The 21054-nt window shown below is 38.9% G+C and overlaps 1 long non-coding RNA gene across 1 annotated transcript in view; it reads left to right on the plus strand.

The window, feature by feature from the left end:
- LOC135197952 (uncharacterized) overlaps window positions 1-21054 on the plus strand; it is a 367912-nt gene that overhangs the window by 317970 nt on the left and 28888 nt on the right. The window lies entirely within an intron of this gene.

The following is a 21054-nucleotide window of genomic DNA, read 5'->3' on the forward strand; positions in this document are numbered from 1 at the left end:
CAGCGTGACCTTAAGAGGTTATTATGACCTCATTATTATTGGAAAAAAGAATTTAGACCAAAGGCCAAGAACTGGGGCCTATTGAGGTCAGTCAGCGCTGAAATGGGAATTGAGAGTGAAGGAGGTTTGAAAGGCGTGACAGGAGGAAAACCTGTTAGTTGCACTATAAAACAATTGTTAGGAGAGGGTGGAAAGTAAGATGGAAGAAAGATAATATGAAATGGTGTATAGTAAAAGGAATGAAAGGGATTGCAGCTAGGGGCCGAAGTGACGCTGCAGTGAACTTTACGTAATGCCTACAGTGCACCGCGTGAGATGCACTGATGACGTGAACCCCTATGAGGCTCAATATTATTACCAAGTATTGAAGACATACTCATAATGATGAAGCTCTTCAAGAGAAAAGGATTCATTTGACAAAGCCGAGATCGTCCTGATCAGAGACTGGGATGTTACCTGAAAGTAATGAATGATGGGAAATAATTGATGGAAGCATAATTAGGTACTGGGTAACTAATTCAAGTCCAAAATATAAAATATTCTTTAATTAGGTATTACAATTAGTTTTACCTTTAGTTACTACAATTTCGTTTACCTTAAGTATTAATTTTTTGTATGCCTTTAGTCAGTAAGACTAAGTTTACATTTTTTACAACAATTTGTTTAACTTTTCATTACAATTTTGTTTACCTTCACGAAGCACGAGTTAAATTAATACCACATTTTAACATTAAACTGATTGCCCTTACTTCTTCGTCTTCATCTTTATATGTTCAAGAATCAAGCCAGAAACATTATTAACCTCTCTCTCTCTCTCTCTCTCTCTCTCTCTCTCTCTCTCTCTCTCTCTCTCTCTCTCTCTCTCGCGGGTGTATGTAGATATTAAAGACTTTTTCCAGCATCGATACACGCTATTTCCAATAGAATTCTATCAGCATGTGCAAACCTGTTCCAGATAATTTAATTTCATCAAGCGAGCGGCAATTCTCAATTTTTGTTCGTTTGAAGATTGATATACATGACATGCACGGTTGAAATTGTAACTCAGGTATGAAATGTTTATTCTGTGCATAGGGCAGGACAAGTACGCTCTCTCTCTCTCTCTCTCTCTCTCTCTCTCTCACACACACACACACGCATATACATATAAAATATTTGTGTATGAATTTTTACATTTAATATATATATATATATATATATATATATATATATTTTTATATATCCAATATTGTACTTATTTTTCTATTTTGGACGAACGCTTCAAAATATTTCATATACCTTGACGAATATGTAAATTTGTACTTTTGTGTTTTATCTACAAAGTGGAACTTTACTTTAGATAAACCAAGGCAGGTGAGCGTGCACATGCACTTATACACTTAGAAAATACACAATATATATATATATATATATATATATATATATATATATATATATGTGTGTGTGTGTGTGTGTGTGTGTGTGTGTGTGTTACTGAGGTTCCAACCTCGCTACATTTGGTAGCAATGACCGTGTAGCTGCAAGGCACTGGGTGACACCCGTTTTCTCTCTCTCTCTCTCTCACTCTCTCTCTCTCTCTTTCTCTCTCTACATCTCTCTCTCTCTATTACCTATGGCAATTAAATCAGACTCATGAACTACAAAAATACATTTATTTAAGAGCAAAGCGTTAACTAAATAATTCAAGTTCTTAACAAAATGATTAAATGAAAAATTGAATTCAAAATCCAAATAACTCAGATAGCCCTGGGAATCGAAAAAAACCCGTCCATCCCTCTTCCACAATAACCAACACTAGTTTAGTCATAAAACTAGAAAAGTCATAGCACAGTCTAGTAACACCACGGAACATCAGTTAAGTTCCCATTTCTAAATATCAGATCAGTTCCCCTTTGTTCCAGATCCGCCTATAAGAAGACAGTAGAACACATTGATAAGCAAAAGATTAAAAAGCAATATCAAAAGGTCCAATAAAATAGAACATCTTTGAAGCAACTATTCAGAATACAGTCAAGCCACGCTTTTGGCTAAAAAATAAGTATGCTTACCCATTCAACACAGATTACACACACTTAACCAAAAACACTATCGAAGGAGCCATCTTGGCCCTTTGCTGACTTTGCATTGTTCTCCCATTTTGGCTAACTTACTCTCTCATTATGTAGAGAAATAGCTCGCACGAACGCAAGCACGAATTAACACACAAGACACTCCCAAATAAGTGTCATCACTAACTTTGTCATAAGTTCATGACGTCATTATACAGATCATTGTTCAGGCCCAAGAATCAGCCCCAAACCAAATTCAGAAAGCATATCGGCTTCCGCCCGCACATGGAGACAAAGGACGTGGTTTGTTCTGCTTAGACAGCTACCTTCGACATCACGCCACCCAAGGAAGTTACATCAGCATTTCCAAAGCTGAGCTGTCTTGTCACCTTAGGACCACTGTTTCCATGGAGAGTTGAATTGATGATCTCTACATTCTAAGAATGTCATTGCCCATCACATCCTCTTAATGAAAAAAATGATACAAATCGCATTACAATGATGTCTTAATTATATTGTCAATTACTCATTATTTCATATATATCTATATATATTATATATATATATATATATATATATATATATATATTTTACGTATGAGCCCGGCCTTGAGAGAGGCTCGATACGTAAACAGAAATAATGGAGGGGGGACAAGATAAAATTAATTGAACTTACCGTAAAACTGATAGTTAGTGATAATTTCTTTAGAGGAAAAGGTCGCCAGAAACTCAACTAGTTACTTTACAGCTATTTATTTACAAAGAGGCTCGTACTGGCCTGGAGAAAAGTAAATGCAGCGTCCACATGTTGGGACTTATAATCTCTCACAAATGGATAATAGCTGGCTCAGAATGAGATTCATACAAGCTGGTTTCATAAACTTGGGTAATGCAACACTTGCGGGCAGACAGACTTCGTACGTGACTCAGGGAATCTGGATGCAATATTCAGTGTATCGTTGTGGAAGAATGCGGCCTGACTTTGTTCAGGTCTGGGGTTCGTGCCCGCCAGTACGCCGAGCCGATAGGCTTAAGTGTGGGATGCTGGCCGCTGGACATCCGTCCGGGGTCACAGACTGCAGTCGACTGAGGCCGAATCCAGGTGTTTTCCATGGGTGTTGGGGTCGACTTAACCCCCCACGAGCAAGGCAAATCCTGGAAACAGAACATACAGCCAGCAGAGGGTTCACAGGATAAAGAGCTTAAGGTATAGGTCTAAGAAGTACCAATCTGCCTACATCCTTCCCTTCGAGATACGTCCCTAAAGCTGACAAAAGACTATATTCCCACAACTTAGGAACTCCCTACCTCTGGCTGGCGGGAATGGCTGCCGTTTTCCAAATCAAACTAATTAATTAATTTCTGGGTTGACGAAACGATCTATAAACGTCACAGCTCCCCCTGTTAAGAAGGCATTCACTCCCTTTCGGGCGTGAAGGTCTTGGCTTAAATAAGTTGATCGTCTCGACTACCCAGTTCTCCTACTCCAACTTGAAGTTTTTAGAGCAGCGATACAGCTAACTACAGTGGCCTACCTAACTTATAGGTGGAGAGGCTAAGTGTACTAACTTAATGGAGTAATGTAGTCTAGCCTAAGTAATAACTACGGGTTGTCTTGTGATGACAGTCTACTCTACCCCTAGATAAGGTTACTTAAAAATTCTACTTGCTACTAACCTAATGCCCTGGTACTAAATCATTAGCCTAACCTACTCAATACAGTTAAAGGGAGACGCAATCATTCCAGAGTGTGGTACGCACAGCAGTAATGTGTCGCCAGAATTGTTAAAATACATGAGGTGAGGTAATGATGCGTGAGGATGATGAGTGGTTAGTGCATTACCAGGATGGAAATGTAATGAGGTAATTATATTTAAGTGAGGGTTAGTATCACCATTTCTAGGGGTTAGAGGGTTAGTTTACTGGCAGAGATCAGGCTGGCTACCTTCTCTGGGTAGGTGCCAGGATCACTCTGCAAATGAATGTGACACTGTACCTCGGGTACAGGTGTCAAGGAGAGCATGTGACTCTTTGGTTAGTGTGTTAATGATTTGTTACGTCCCTTCTTCTTCTTCTTCTTATTCCTCCAGGACCTGGCAATACCAGTCCTGGGAGTAGACGGAGGCACCGACTCTGGGGTAAGGCCAGAAATGCCGTCAGGAGCAGAGGCAGTGGTAGCCTGAGGGATTTCAGGAGAACACCCTACTTTGGTATCTGCAGCAACCGTCGTAGAGGTGGAACCTACTGCAGGGGAGGCCCTCACTCCAGCTGCTGCGACAGCCGTCGTAAGGGGAAAACTCCAGGCTGACTCCATGTCGGGCAGTTCCTGGTTTTCCAGAGGAGGTATGAATGTAAGGTCTGCCGGAGGTTCATCCTCGGGCGACAGAGGTGAGGCTGAAGAAGAATTATGGGCTGGAGATTGGCCATGGGCTGCGGTAAGCTCCATGCCTGTGGGAGGATCTCCTGTAGGAGGATCCTTGATTAGGTTAGGCGCCGGCACTAGCTCGGGGCCAGGCGCAGAGGTCAAGTTCTGTGGTGGCTCTACGTCCAGGCTGGACGGAGCTTGGCACTGCCCAGTGCTGCCAAGTGGTACTGGCAGAGTGTTGAGGTCGACTGCACCTGTGGCGGGTACCGGAGGTGCAATACCTCTCAGCGTGCCCTTGGAAATGGGAGACAGAGGCTCCTGTCTCTTGTTGAAGGCTAAGCCTTGTGGAAAATGGTCAGTGTCCGCTGCTAGTAGTCGGCTAGGGCACCTAGGCCAATTCGTGGAGTGCCCTAGTACGTTGCAGGTTTTGCAACGGAACTGTGAATGATCAATCTCCCTCCTTGGTAACGGGGGAGACTGTTGGTGGACGTACTTCCTGGAGGAAGTAGAATTTCGATGACTCCTTGCTTGGGAGTGATTGGTCGTGGGGTTAGGACCCCTAGGCTTTTTGAAATGAGAGGGAGACTTCATGTCTTGCCCTAGGAGGAGGTCGTAACCTCCTGGAATGTAGCTTGCAACTGCAAGAGTACATGCTTTGGAAAAATGAGGTCTGGTGACCCTCAATTGGACGGTCGGAAGGATCAGTTTAATATGGTTGATACCTTCAATGGTTATTAAGTGACGTCTGTCAATATTAGCCCCTCGGGGGAGATTTGAGCGCCAGAGTCGTCGTAGGCTCTGACGTGGCTTGGCGGATAATGGCTTTGGAGGGGCGCGACGGTTATAGGGCCCTTAGCTGGGGGTCCTAGTGAAGAAGGATTAGTAACGGCCATTGCGATGGCAGGAATATTGCGATTAGCGCACCCTCCGTAATTTGCAGACATGTGACCCTTGCGGCCACAGTCTCGGCAGAACGTGTTCCAGAACCTCTTCCGTGGCACTGGATGATAAGACCGAGATGCCCCCACAGGTTGCGAATCTGTGGAGTCACCAAGGCTGGCAGAGTGCTCTGGCACAGGTGAAGAGTCCTCTCTGGCAGTGATTTGAGGTAGGGAGGTTAAGGAAACCTCTGTTGAATCACCCTCGGAACCAAGTCCGGGGTTAACTGGTGGGCTTACCTCTTCCAAAGTGGAGGAGGTAGGCGGTAAAATGGTAAAAGGCTGGCAGGATGCGGCAGGAATTTCTATCTCGGGCACTGGATCAGGACCAGGCTCACAAATAGAAAAGATGTCAGGCTGACCAGAGACGGCGGGACTAAGAGAGACAGTGGGTGCAGGGCTCGAAGCTGGCAGAGTGGCTGAAGCTAAGATACTCGCCTTACGGGCCTTCTTCCACTTGATTTCGAGTTCCTTGAGAGCTAGCTCATGCTTTCTCTCTTCTTCACGTGCCTTCCTTTCTGCTTCTCTGGCTTTTCTCTTGTTTTCTCTTTCTTCCCTTTCTTGTAGGCGTGCGGCATCCTGCTGCGCCTTTATCCACTGGTCCAGTGCTGGTCCAGTGTAACCGGCCTCCTTGCCCAGAGTTATGAGGGCTCCGAGCTTCTCTAGCTCTATGGCAAAGAAGTCGCGGGAAGCAGGGGAAGACATTTCCCTTAGGCTGCAGTAGAGGCTCTGATGAAAATGAAAATAATGGCCAGGAAGGGTACTGAATGGAATGGGAGTGCCTACTGTGGAAAGTGGCACTCACTTGGAAATGGATTCTGCGATAATGGTAATGAAAAGTCTGAAAAGACGGGGTGCTCGGCGGCACTTTGTGAATGGCACCTTCTGATGAGGTGAAGAAATCAAATAGTGTGTGTGGCGTACGTCACACTTAAGGGCGTTCCCAACTTGGGAGACGCTGGAATGGGCTACCTGTAGGTCCAATACAGGTGCACGGCGCTTATGGAGGCGTTCCTTGGTTGAGTGATCCAAAATGGTGGATACTCGAATGAATGGGTGTTCCGTAGGACGGACACGCAGGTATAGGGCTACCTGTACGTCTGTACAGGTGCGTGGCACTTCAGGAGGCGTTCCTTTTTGAGACAGCACTAGTAGTGCTGGTATTGCGGCACTTCGGGGAGGCGTTCCCTTGATTGGGTGATCCGGGATAGCGGATTCACTAATGGATTGGGCGTTCCGTAAGGACGGACACTCAGGTTTGACAGCACTTAAGGCTGGTATTGCGGCACTTTGGGAGGCGTTCCCTTTGTTGAGTGTTCCGAAGGATCACTGACCCTTGTACCTGGACACACTAGTTACTTGGGCGTTCCGTAAGGACGGACACGCAGGTTTAATGGCTACCTGTATGGCCTGTACAGGTGCAATGGCACTTATGAGGAGGCGTTCCTTTTGGGCACTGGTAGCGTGCTGGTGTGTCCCGGACACTACATGCAGTATACTTAAATATACTGAAGTGAAATGGTACTCTGTTCGTGGCAGAGGGTAATAGTGGAGGAGAGAAAGTAAAAGGTGGGAGTACTTCAGCAGCCAGTCGATGGACAGTGTCAAGAATTAGTGGCACTGTAAAATGGTAAGACCTGACGTGCACTGGTGGTGGCCAATCCTAAACTGGTAACGACTTCCCTGTCTGGAAGTAATGAATTTGCGTGGCACACTGTGCGAATTGTGCTTGCGGTATACGCAAGTCTTTTGTGATAAAAGAAAATGAAAAGACCACTCGGGCAACGACAGGTAATGATAATTTTAGAAATGCTCAGTCCCTCGCTGAAGTACTCGATAAATGAAATAAATAAATGCTTGCAAACTGCAATGGACACAGGCGCGTACGTATCACGCTCAGTGTAAATAAAAGACACAAGAGACTAAAATAATGTTAATTCTGCATGCTATAATTAATGGTAAGATGTAGTACTCTTGGCTTCGTGAATACTGGGTTCTGGTTCTCTCTCTCTCTCTCTCTCTCTCTCTTCTCTCTCTCTCTCGGCAGAGGGATGAAAAATGATATATGAATGAACTCCCTTATATTGAATTGAACTACTAATGTTAGTTTAATATGACGCAACTTGCGTTAAATTATCTACTTACATTAACGTTTAATGAAAGAATTGCTTTTAATAACGTTTTATGAAAATGATAACGCGCTCGCGGTGAACGATTTTTACGTTAATGGTAGCGGCGTGCGCTTATGAAATGATTTGCGTTTCAATATGAATTTCACAAAGACGCGTTTTACGTTAACAATTCTTGTAATTTATTCTTTGAAGATTTACGTTAACTTTACGTAAGTATACTAGGTCCCTGTGAACAGTGAAATGACGTTAAGGATTTTAAACGATGTTAGCAAACATTTGTAAAAAGAGGTTACGTTAAGTCCGAAGTGAAATGAAACTTTCGCTCAGCGAGCGAGTGAGCGATGCTAGGTGAAACGGGTGGTGAGGCGAGCCAGCATGTCGTTCAAAACAGCTGATTCTCTGTAAACGCGGAGGCAATTTACAACATGAAATTCTAATTTCTTATTCAAGGCGAATTACGTTAATTTCTCTGGCAGAACGATAGATACTAGTACCGAGATTGATATATTACGTTAAAACTTTCGAGACTTTACGTTACTTTGCTTAAATTGTTTAGATAATGCTTAAAGAGATAACAAACATGGCTGCCGCTGTGAGTGAGCCGAAGGTTGGCTGGCAGGCATGAGAGTGCGCGTGCGCGAAGCTGAGAAGCTAGCCTGAGAGAGCGGTTACCAACACTTGGAATGAAACTAAGTTAAAATGAATTCCCTAACATATCACAGACAAAAGAATTGTACACTTCTTTTGCCGTAACTATTAGTAAAACACTCCTAACTAGCTAGGCTTTCTAATAAAGTAATAAACCCTGGCAAAGCACTTCCTAGTTTGATCTGGTACCTTCTGGCATCTATACACACGTGTTCTGTCTCGTCAGACGAGAACAATGCATTTACAAAATAACATAATTCGCTCGGCGCTTCGCCGTTACAATATAATAATATTTCTCACTTAACACTCTTTTAAACCCTTCGTAAATAAAAATACTTAAACGTACCTTAAGTTAACATTTGTTATAAAACAATCATATTAATGAATGGTATACCTTACCGTGAGCCAGTGTGTCTTCTTCCCCTGCAAGTGTGCTTTTTTTTCCGCTTTGAAAAACATTTACATTCGTTTTACAAGGGATAACCGGCGATTTTACAATCTTTTTTTTTTTTTTTTAAGCGAAGCTAGGTTGAAATCCTCGGCGAGGTCGACAATTTTACGTATTAAATGAATCAAAAGGTGGGCTGAAAGCTCAGGTAAGTACTTTACAGCTATTTATTTACAAAGAGGCTCGTACTTGCCTGGAGAAAAGTAAATGCAGCGTCCACACGTTGGGACTTATATTCTCTCACAAATGGATAATAGCTGGCTCAGAATGGGATTCATACAAGCTGGTTTCATAAACTTGGGTAATGCAACACTTGCGGGCAGACAGACTTTGTACGTGACTCAGGGAATCTGGATGCAATATTCAGTGTATCGTTGTGGAAGAATGCGGCCTGACTTTGTTCAGGTCTGGGGTTCGTGCCCGCCAGTACGCCGAGCCGATAGGCTTAATGTGGGATGCTGGCCGGCTGGACATCCGTCCGGGGTCACAGACTGCAGTCGACTGAGGCCGAATCCAGGTGTTTTCCATGGGTGTTGGGGTCGACTTAACCCCCCACGAGCAAGGCAAATCCTGGAAACAGAACATACAGCCAGCAGAGGGTTCACAGGAAAAAGAGCTTAAGGTATAGGTCTAAGAAGTACCAATCTGCCTACATCCTTCCCTTCGAGATACGTCCTAAAGCTGACAAAAGACTATATTCCCACAACTTAGGAACTCCCTACCTCTGGCTGGCGGGTTTTTGGTTTCCCGCGTTTACTAAAAATCAGCTGATATTTGGAGGGAATGGCTGCCGTTTTCCAAATCAAACTAATTAATTCATTTCTGGGTAGACAAAACGATCTATAAACGTCACAATATATATATAATATATATATATATATATAATATATATATTGTGTATTTTCTAAGTGTATAAGTGCTTGCGCACGCTCATCTGCCTTGGTTTATCTGAAGTAAAGTTCCACTTTGTAGATAAAACACAAAAGTACAAATTTACATATTCGTCAAGATATATGAAATATTTTAAAGCGTTCGTCCAGAATAGAAAAAGTAAGTACAATATTAGATTTTGCCATCACTATTGAAAATAATAACAGGGGCGATAAGTTGTTATTCACTGGCTCCATCGATTACCACTCCTCATGGTGGGCGTGCACTGGCGAAACGACTCTCTTCACCAACACCACAAGTTCTTTGAAAGCGCTTATTTCGTTGTACTGGAATCGTCTGTGTGGTAAATTTTGTGGGTGGCCTTGAAACTTGGTTAAAGAATTTTTGTATCTTTCTCCTTGAAGGGCTTTATTTAAGCAAGAATTTTCTCGTTTAAAGACTATTCTTAGCTTTCTAATGAAAGAATTTTTGTAGCTTTCTCCTTGAAGAACTTTCTTTAAGCAAGAATTTTCTCGTTTAAAGACTATTCTTAGCTTTCTAATGAAAGAATTTTTGTAGCTTTCTCCTTGAAGAACTTTCTTTAAGCAAGAATTTTCCTCGTTTAAGAATATTCTTAGCTTTCTAATGTGAAAGAATTTTTGTAGCTTTCTCCTGAAGAACTTCTTTAAGCAAGAATTTCTCGTTTAAAGACTATTCCTTAGCTTTCTAATGAAAGAATTTTTGTAGCTTTTCTCCTGAAGAACTTTCTTTAAGCAAGAACTTTCTCGTTTAAAGACTATTCTTAGCTTTCTAATGAAAGAATGTTTGTAGCTTTCTCCTTGAAGAACTTTCTTTAAGCAAGAATTTTCTCGTTTAAAGAATATTCTTATCTTTCTAATGAAAGAATTTTTGTAGCTTTCTCCTTGAAGAACTTTCTTTAAGCAAGAACTTTCTCGTTTAAAGACTATTCTTAGCTTTCTAATGAAAGAATTTTTGTAGCTTTCTCCTTGAAGAACTTTCTTTAAGCAAGAACTTTCTCGTTTAAAGACTATTCTTAGCTTTCTAATGAAAGAATATTCTTAGCTTTCTAATGAAAGAATATTCTTAGCTTTCCCCTTTAAGAATTTTCCTTAAGCAAGGATTCTCTTGTTTGAAGATTTTCGTAGTTTTCTACTCAAAAAATGTTCTTCAAGCAAGAATTTTCTTGCTTAAAGAATTATCTTAGCTTTCTACTTGGTTAACTGTTCAAGAAACGATTCATGCAAGGTAGAAGAAATGAGATAGGCTGCAGAATAAGTTTTGGCAGAAATATTTTAATTAATATACCTTCGATGAGAGTTATAACTGAAGAGGTGGGCCTTGCTAAAAAGAAATCATTGGCACCTTACGCCCTGCGAACAGGAAACTGTAGAACAATCAGCATGGTTCCTCATTCCCTGACTCTAACAACCTTCCATTCTCAAGGAGTCAGTGCCTTTTCTTCTGGCCTGGGTCAGGTGAGGACATGGGTAGCTTGTCCCACGGCCGTTGTAAATAGAACACTGTTGCAGAGCTGTTGGTCTGTGCATGGGAAGGGCAGTGTGCATTTGGTTGTAAGTCTCAAGGCAGTTGACGGAAGTAGTAACTAAAAGATAAGGATATTTGGATCTCTTATGAACTGAATAAAACGTTCGCTCACAACAAATGAATTGATCAGTGATTAAGATATAAAACTAAGGAATGTTTAATCAGTAAAACGGCGTATCTGCTAAGCTTTATTCTTTTTTTTTCCTCTTTTTCATTCCTAGTTCTAGTTCCAATAGGAGTGAGCCAGATGGATGAGGGAGATAGAGGTCATTAACCAAAAGAAAAAAACAGAAATAATGAGGTGACCTTTGCAGAAAGCCAAAGGAAACCTGCCCTCGTTATGTGCATGTCAATAGCTTTGCCAGATACTTCTGAAGGAACGCCACCCCCTCACCACCCCACCCGATATCTTTTTTTCTATGATGGCGAGGTTATTTCCTAAAGGGATTTGAATTTTAATCGCTTGCCAGAGGCTACGGTATCCTTTGTGATCTAGAGCGAGACTATAGACGTATTCAATTTAGTTTGCCGTTTGTGTGTGATATTGTTCTTTTTGTGTTCTCTCTCTCTCTCTCTCTCTCTCTATCTATCTCTCTCTCTCTCTCTCTCTCTCTCCACAGTACAAGGTGGTAGCTTTAGCAATTCAATTTAAGGTATTCATCACAAGCAACAATATGAAATCATTTCAAGGAAACAGTTTCACATCATTCTTTTGTCTTCTCCGGATTTCATTTTATTTTTCGCTTTATACTTCTAACATTCCTTCTGGCCTTCGCGCGAGACCTATTTCTAAAGTCCCATTTTCAGGTAGGATTAAGGATTTTGCGTTCTTTCTCTGAACTACTCTATAACGAGTGAGTTCACGCGAGTGTGTGCGCAATTAATTTTCAACCCAAAGAAAAGTCTTGTTCAGTGTACCTCACGCGATGCACTGTAGGCATTACTTACGGTTCTCTGCAGTGTCCCTTCGGCCTCTAACTACAACCCTTTTCATTCTTTTTTACTATACCTACGTGCATATTCTCTCTCTTCCGTCTTTTTTTTTTTCAACCATCTCCTAACAATTGTTTCATATAACAACTCCGAGATATTCATTTTGTTATACCTTCCAAACCTTTTTACCTTCAGTTTCCCTTCCAACGCTGAATTACCTCATAGATCCTGGCGCTTGGGCTGTGGCCTAATTTTTTTTTCCTTTCCATTTTTTATTCCAAGAAAAGGCCTACAGCCAACATCATTTCACTATACCGCCATGTTGCTGTGGTGACTTGAGATAGGAACTTTCCTCTTTCTCTGTGTGCTTTCCATTTTCCTTATGCACTTCCCGTTTTCTTTATGCACTTTCATCTCCCCGTTACATCTCGTGGTTCTTCCGAAAAGTGCCGATTGTATTTTTGAATACAGCAAGAAGATGTATTTATTTACATATAATAGCTAAAGGCCTTGTAACGGCCAGTATTGTTATCATCATTATTTAGAAATATATATACATATGATATCTAATATATATATATATAATATATATATAGCTATATAATATATATATATATATATATATATATATATATATATATAAATATATTATATATTTGTATTATATAGATATATATATATAGATAGATAGATAGATAGATAGATTGAGTTATTGATTGATTGATTATATTTTATGCCTGCGTGGCCTCACAAAATTACGAACTTTGCAATCAGTGAAGCGACCGATTCGGAAAAAAAAAAATATCGCAGGTGCAAAGTTTGGACAAAAAGTTTTCTAATTTTCTGGACATGTCATTGGCATCGGATTTTCGTCTGATTTCCGCAGGCATTTCCGTTTGGCTTTGTCCGAAAAGATTAAATTTGGGTTTCATGATGATCCTAAAGGAGGAAATAATGTCTCTCTCTCTCTCTCTCTCTCTCTCTCTCTCTCTCTCTCCTCTCTCTCTTCTCTCTCTATTTCAATTGTCTAAACCGCTGAAGTGCATTCCTCAAGCCAAATACATTTTACATTTTTGTGAAGTAAAGATTAAAACTTAAGAGATGACTAACTGATATTTTCGAATGTCAACTATTATGGTGGCGGTAACAGCTCTATTTGAGTTTTTTTTCTGTGATTATCGTATCAAAATCATATACGGTCATTTTTTTTCTCTTAATTCATAATTGTTTGGCCCAAATAAAATGAAACACAGTCAGTCCCTATATATATATATATATATCTATATATATATATATATATATATATATATACTATATATGTATTGTATATATATATATATATATATATATATATATATATATATATATTCTACGCTTTCTAAAGGTTAATATTCCTGTTTAATCTTAAATTTCGTCAATTTTAGTTTTTTTAGTTCTTAACAACTAGTTTAGTTTTTATGAATAATTTCATTTTTTCATATTCCCTTTTTAAATTAACAAGTAAACTTTAATTTTATATTTTACAAATGTGAATTATTTTTATATTACAAACTGATGATGTGCTTAATAGACTTATTAATCTTCTGAGTTTCGGTAACCCTACTGATGACTAGATATTCGTACCTTTTGATACATATAATTTAAGTGAAAAAGTGTAAATACACTTATTGTCTGACAAATGTCACCGGCGAGGCAGGTTTCATGTCATGTAGCCTTTGGAGTAAAAACACTCGACGTCCTTCGCTCAGGAAAAGGACAGATTTCGCGACAGATAAAGACAGTGACGTGAAACTCATCATCGAAAATCAGATCTGAAAGGCTGCAAGAGTGGACCTGATACTGTCTTTTGAGACGGGATTCAAATACACTTGGCTTGAATATCGGTGTTTGTTTCTGCCATGAATGGCAGCGCGTGGGTTATTTTCAGGTACACAGGAATTGGCTAGGTTTCTGTTGGTGTTGTTTGAAGGTTTTCTTCGCGTACATAAATATAAAAAATAAATGAGAAATAGTTATCCGTTTTTCCTTACAAAAGTCTCTGCCTGGACCATGCTTGAAAATTTATATGGAAGTAGCCTGTAGTTTTACTCTATTTTCTTTTTCATAATTAGGATTAACTTTATATAGAAAATGATCTATCTGCTTGATACTCCAGGTCATATTTCTGCTTTTAAGTTACGCGATCAAATGACAGAAATTACTAATGGCGGGTGTTTGCAGAATAATAATAATAATAATAATAATAATAATAATAATAATAATAATAATAAAAATAATAATAATAATAATAATAATAATAACAAGTTATTTATATAGTTTTTTCAGGTTACATGGTAAATATATCTTTATTTCATATTAACAATCTGATTACCATATCATCAGAAATGTTACACATTGTAAATGCCAATTCATGTAGGCATTTTCTACAGCATAGCTTAATCACCTTTTATGTTGTTTTAGCAAGGCACATCAGAAATGACTGCAGTGTAACGAGTGCTTTCAAATGCTTCCTTCTTTACAAAATACCTATCAGATATTGATATTTTAACCTAAATCATTCTTTTCAATTTAGCCGGCCTTATGCCAGTCCGAATTATTGCCTGTGAGCGGTTTCAGTGTAGCAAATGTTAGTTCGATAGTGCTTTCAGCGGGTCGATTGGAAAGCAGCTAAACTGATAATCACTTTTGCTGCTTTAGAGGAGGGACACACATCGTATTTTGTGCCCTCACATATCGGTCGTTCTATATACAGGGAAGTATATAGTATGTAGGTTATGCGAGCCGTACTTGTATGGAAAATTCTCTGCCAGGACCATACTTTATGAATATTTGTATGGAAGTATAGTTTTACTTTATAGTCCATAACTAGGATTGAACTTTAATATAGAGAATGATCCTTCTGAATATATTCTAGGTCGTAATTCTGTTGTACTAAAACGACAATGATAAGGATTTTCATACTAACCAGGATTTTATACTTTATGGGAACATAGGGTAAATGGCTGGCCATGGGGCAAAATGTGAAGTGCTGCTGTTGCTAAATGACATGGACCCTGCTCTGGCCCGTCTTCTAATTTCGTTTTCGATTTAACTTGAATCGCTTGTATTCTAAAATCCGTAGTAGCGGCCTGTCCCATTTTGTCGGTGCTGTAAGGACCGGTTGTGCCCGGGGGTGGGGCGGGGGTGGGGGAACCCTCAAGGACAAGTGTCGATCTTTTCGGAGTCATTATTGCGTCCCGATAGGAGAGGCTGACACGCCTCTCTCTCTCTCTCTCTCTCTCTCTTCTTCCTTCTCTCTCTCTCTCCCGAAGAAGAAGAAGAAGAAGAAGAAGAAAAGAAGAAGAAGAAGAAAGGAGGAAGGAAGAATGAGGAAAATGTTGTAGCAGACGAAAGAAGGGGAATGAACCACTTTAGAAGGAAATTACATCTGGGACGATGGAAGGAAGGAGACGAATTAACTGAGGAAAGAAGAGCATCGTACTGAAAAATAGGAAGAAAGATTTGACCATTCGAAAGGAAGAGATTGAAAGGAGAAAAGAGCAAAAGGACTAAATTGTCTTACAAAGAAGCAGACCCAGATCAAGCTGGAATAATTATTAAAAAACAAGAAGAAAGAAAGGTAAGGATAAGAGGACTCAATAAGAAGAATTAGAACCCAAAGAGAAATTAAATAAATAAATGGGAAATGGGGAAAGGTATGAAAAGCCAAGACATTTGAGAAAAACAACGTGATGTGGACATCAGTAGGAAACTGATATGAAAAAAGACCCTAAGATAATATAGTGGATTTAAAGAAAAAGATTACCAGAGGATTGAGGAAATCCCTGGAATTGGGGAAGAAACGGAGAAAGAGTATTGATCAGACTGCAAGGAAATCTTCAGAAATAATGAACAAAAGAAAACGAATTGAATGTGACAAGGATCATCAAGAAGTTGTTCTTGTTTGTGACTAAGCTGGCGTTATGCCAGCACGGGCTCTTGCTCATAGAGCAACCGTAAATAGAAAAGAGATGCAAGTTGCAAGATGAGTCTACGAGTTGTTAAGAAAGAAATGTCTGATTTATAATTGCATAGTAAATTGAAAAGGAAGGTAGCTCTAGAATCAATATATATATAATATATATATATATATATATATATATATATATATATATATATATATATAATATATATATATATATACTCGTATTTTGAGAACCATGGCAACACGTGGAAGGAGAGAGGGAGGGAGGATGCAAGACGAGTGCAATCAAGTGTAAGAAAGATATGGCATTCTTTTATAGAAACTTTTCGGAAAATAGCAATCTTGTCAGTTATTACAGTATATTTTCTTTCAGAAAATTTTTTATATCTTGGTTCGTTTTTATCTCTCCTCTCATCAGTGTTTTTATTTCGATCGTTATATTCTATTATATTTTTCATCATTATGATTTCCGATGTCCGTGCGTCCTTTCATCATCTATACGTTTTCGTTCATCAAATTCTAAAGCTTTCATTGATACTGACATCATTTCTGGTTTCGTTTACACCTTCATTCATAAATCTAAGATGATGCGTATTCATTCGGAAAGTTATGACATCTCATTAAAAACCTTTACATTTTCTTATTTTTGAATTTCGTTTATCAGCATCTACGTCATTAATAAATGTCAATTTTCCAAGAGAACCTGGAAGAGAAACGCCGTTAACATTTAAGTCACATTACATAGAAAATTATACACAAGTGCTGGGTACAAGAGCAGCCACATGTACAGGAGTATTAGAGGAATTGGAATCCATGATAGAGAGTTCAATCAAGCAGTAGCCTTGAATTTTTTTTCTTCAGTTATTTAGTGGTATTTAGTATTGCTTATAAATTCTTGTGATATATATATATATATGTATATATATATATATATATATATATATATATATATATATATACATATATATATATATATATAAATATATATATATATATATATATATATATATATATATATATATATATAATAAGCGAATACCACAGGAAAATGATAGGCAGAAATCCGAGCGCTTTCGAAAGCGCTTGGATTTCTGTCTATCATCTTCCTGTGGTATTCGTTTATTTAATGAAGTCACGTGCATCTACTGTGATTTTTTAAATATATACTAGTATATATATATATATATATATAATATTCTGTTTTTCTTGTTAGTTGATTGCCAATTATGGCTTTCGGCAATAACTTGATGATTTTTTGCATAATATAAACCACGTCATAGATTATAATATCGGTCTTTTTGAAGAGTTTGTAGCTATAGAAGGTAATGACACACTTTCAACTGGGTTCATATTTATTAGCATTATTACTTCTATATTATGTGCATTTCATCATATCCAGTTGAGGTATTAAGCATTAATGTGACGAAAGTCTAGTCTTTTGAATGCTCAACGGAAGACGTCCAACAGATATCCCAGATTTAGCAAATGAACGGGATATTAGAGAGTCCCATCAAAAGATAAGTTCTGAACGATAGCCGGGCGGAGATCTACGGCATCGATAGCGTCCTTCCATAATTGCCAATCTCGGGAAACTGGAAATTAGCACGTCGAGCCATCTCGTTAAGAAGGCGATGGTCTTGACACCCGGAAGACGAGTCCATCAGATTTTGAATAACCCAGCGTTTTGGGACACGCTCATTTATATGCGAGGGCATTCACGAATCTGAGCCATACTCCCAGTGATAAGGCCAGGCGGGCTTGAGTCAGGAATCTGAACATATACAGAAATGTCTCCTAATTATTTCATAGTCTTGACCCACTGTAGTCATACTACAGTCAGGTGCACGGTTTCTTGACCGGGTCACAACAGCAGAATGAATTTTCTAGCAAACAGGGCCCTAAGACATCGATCTCCGGTCTCCACCTAATTAGGCAAGGTCGTCAACAGCTGTGCCTGTGAACCATATATTTGTGTGTGCTCACGTGACTTGTCCTCGGTTAATCAATCTACTACCTGCATTTACTCGGTGAGAAATAGCCTTCTTGGTTTATCATTGCTACAGGAAAGTGCAAAGTTATTTCTATGTTTTGTGCGCCCTCGAACTTTTGAAATGAATCTTTTACCCCGTCTTCTCGTTTTTATTGAAACGTTGGCATATTTACCAAGTAAATGCGGCCCGCAAAAGAGGAATTTGTGTTTTGGGCTTTATTCTAGACTCCACTTATTCTTACTTTTCAGCAGTGACTAAATTCCGTCCTACTCCACTGACATTCCTCACATTTAAAACGATCGTAGAATCTCGTCGCCGATGTTTCAAATACTCTCTTTATATAGGCAATAAGTCATTGTGAAACTTTCCAAGCATCTTAATATGCTGGGTATCCTGTTTGATACGAGGTCTTTGCATCTCCGTTTTGACACAAACTGTCATTTTCTTATTATTTTTATCTGTTGCTCTGTAGGGAGACGCCTATTTTCAACTTAAGACTGACCTGATTAGTTTTTTTTTTCGGACATTTATCTCTTTAAATAAAGGCGGAGGGTAAGGTTGAGGGTAAGTCGTTGTGGTTTAGGTTAGGATGAATTTGAATGTTTGGTATATAATATGTAATCGCTCTCTCTCCTCCTCTCTCTCTCTCTCTCTCTCTCTCTCTCTCTCTCTCTCTCTCTCTCTCTCTCATTCAATATTATTGACATATGACCTTTAAATGAATTTCGCTTTTCTTTGCTTCTTCCTACGCAGTACATTTGTTCTCCTTTCCTTCATGTGAGCCGGTACTTTCCACTCCTCCACCTCCTCCACCTCCTCCACCTCCTCCTTGATGATGTGATATGAAATAGCCTTCTGAAGTTAACATCACCTCCTTTCGGAATAAGAACTATGCCCAAATAAAGGCGAGGAGGACCAGTGGAAGTCAGTATCTTAGAAAGTCTGATGATGGTTAATTGGTTGGCGTTTAATTTTGCCCCTCAAGACTTCGGTGGAACCTTTGTCGTCACACACCCACTCCCAACAGACACTGTGGTTGATGTTTATTATTTATTCTATCGATTAATTTAAGATTTCTCGGCTGGGGTAGAAAGGGAATAGGTACTGGTTTATTTGATACCAGACTGACATCATAACGACCGAGGTCATCGATAAATGGTAACGTTTTGTTGCAGTATTTCGCCCTACCTCGTAATACTGCAACACTAAGACATCAACACAAAAAATTGTTCTAACATTACATTAAAGTTGGCGCCTTCAGATTAATTAATGGTGTTTGCTTTCTTAATAAAAGATCAAAATATGGGCCACCTATGCAATGCATGTAAGCTAATTAAGATTTAAGAAAGAATAGCAAAGAAGTCATGAAAAACAAGTTTGGAGATAATTCCATAGCTGGGATTTGAGATAAGGAAAGACGAATGTTATTAGGGAGTGGGCCTTTGTTATTTCCTATAACTGCAATTATTCCTTTTGTCTAATATTGGCTTAAGTGTACATAGTATTTGCATGAAGGATTAAGACTTTCCACGTAAAATAAGGAATAAGAATATCCATGTTAAACATTTTCACAGATTAATAAGAAAGTGGATAACCATACGTATGACAATGGAACCTCCCTTAGTTACAAGAACTTTACAATTGCTCACGACCGAAATCGGGGGGGAGGGGGGGGCGTCCCTTCCCACTCCACCCTCGCCCCCGACTCGTTCCCTTCGAGGATTCGCCTCCTACCCTTCGTGGCATTGACGTGGTTTACCCCTTCGGCATTTTAAGCGACTAGGGATTTCGGAGGCTTCCTGCTGAGGGCTTCGATTGTTTGATCATCTGACATTTGGAAGATTTGCTGCCGACCTCGCAAGGTTTGCCAATCTCTCTCTCTCTCTCTCTCTCTCTCTTCTCTCTCTCTCTCTCTCTCTCTCTCTCTCTCTGGGATTCTCGGGAGGTTGCTTCTTCGTTCTCTGCTTTTCAACGTTTGGAGTACTGAGGCGTTAAGGATCTCATTAAGGTATATTGTTTGTTTGAAGCGAGTTTTCTTCAGTTGAACGTCAGCAGTTGATGATGTGAATATAACGATTATTATTATTATTATAATTATTATTATTATTCTGACTAAGAAACTTGCAGGTGGAACATCGCTGACAGGCCATTGACTTTAAAAGGAAGGTTTATCCGAACTGATGACATTTCATTGAAAGAGAAAATTGTAGAAAAGAAAGCAATAAAAGAATCAATAAAAAATATAAAAAAGTTCTTTTTCGGCATGTCATTAAAAATATTCAAAGACATATGCTAGGAACAATTCAACATTAAATGACAAAGTGGATGTTTTTTTTTTTTTTTACTGCATTGTGTTTCCAAGTTTTAAATATAATCCTTGTTTGAAATGATCTTAAAATTCGGACTTAAAACAATATACATTGCCCTTGAAGTTACCACCTTGGGGAGCTTTGTTATTTTCACTCTTTTTCATTTTGCTATTGCGCTTTATAACGCAGAAATGGACTATATATATATCTTTTTTTTTTTTTTTTATATATATATATATATACTATATATATATATATTATATATACGTATATTATATATATGGATATATATATATATATATATATATATATATATATATATATATATAGTCTATTATATATTTCAAGTATATGTCGGTGGACTGACTTCCACCTTTATCAAGCAGTCCACCGAAATATAGTCCTTAGCTTTAAACCAGAGTGTTTTAATGGGCCTTTTATACTTGAGACGTTTATTTACATATTGTAATATACACACACACACACATATATATATGTATGTGTATATATATATATATATATATATATATATATATATATATATATATATAAATGTGTGTTGTGTGTAGTATATGGCACAACCCACTTTATGAAAATGTTGGTGAGCAAAAGGCTGAAATGGAAAAAGCGCCCATTGGAGACTTGAGTTGTGGTAGAACACAGCCACCCAGGAAAAATTCAGTAACTGTTAACAAACCCCTGGGAACAATAAGACCTACTGGTTATTGAATCCAGGTTAAATATTTAGCTAGCACCTGCGCCCTGCTCGGAGATCTGGCTCCCACCTTTTACTTTATCCCTGCCAAGGTTTTCGGGTCTCTTTGTGGTACATTGCCGCTTACA

This window comes from Macrobrachium nipponense, chromosome 21 (assembly GCF_015104395.2).
Source record: "Macrobrachium nipponense isolate FS-2020 chromosome 21, ASM1510439v2, whole genome shotgun sequence".
NCBI lineage: Eukaryota > Metazoa > Arthropoda > Malacostraca > Decapoda > Palaemonidae > Macrobrachium > Macrobrachium nipponense.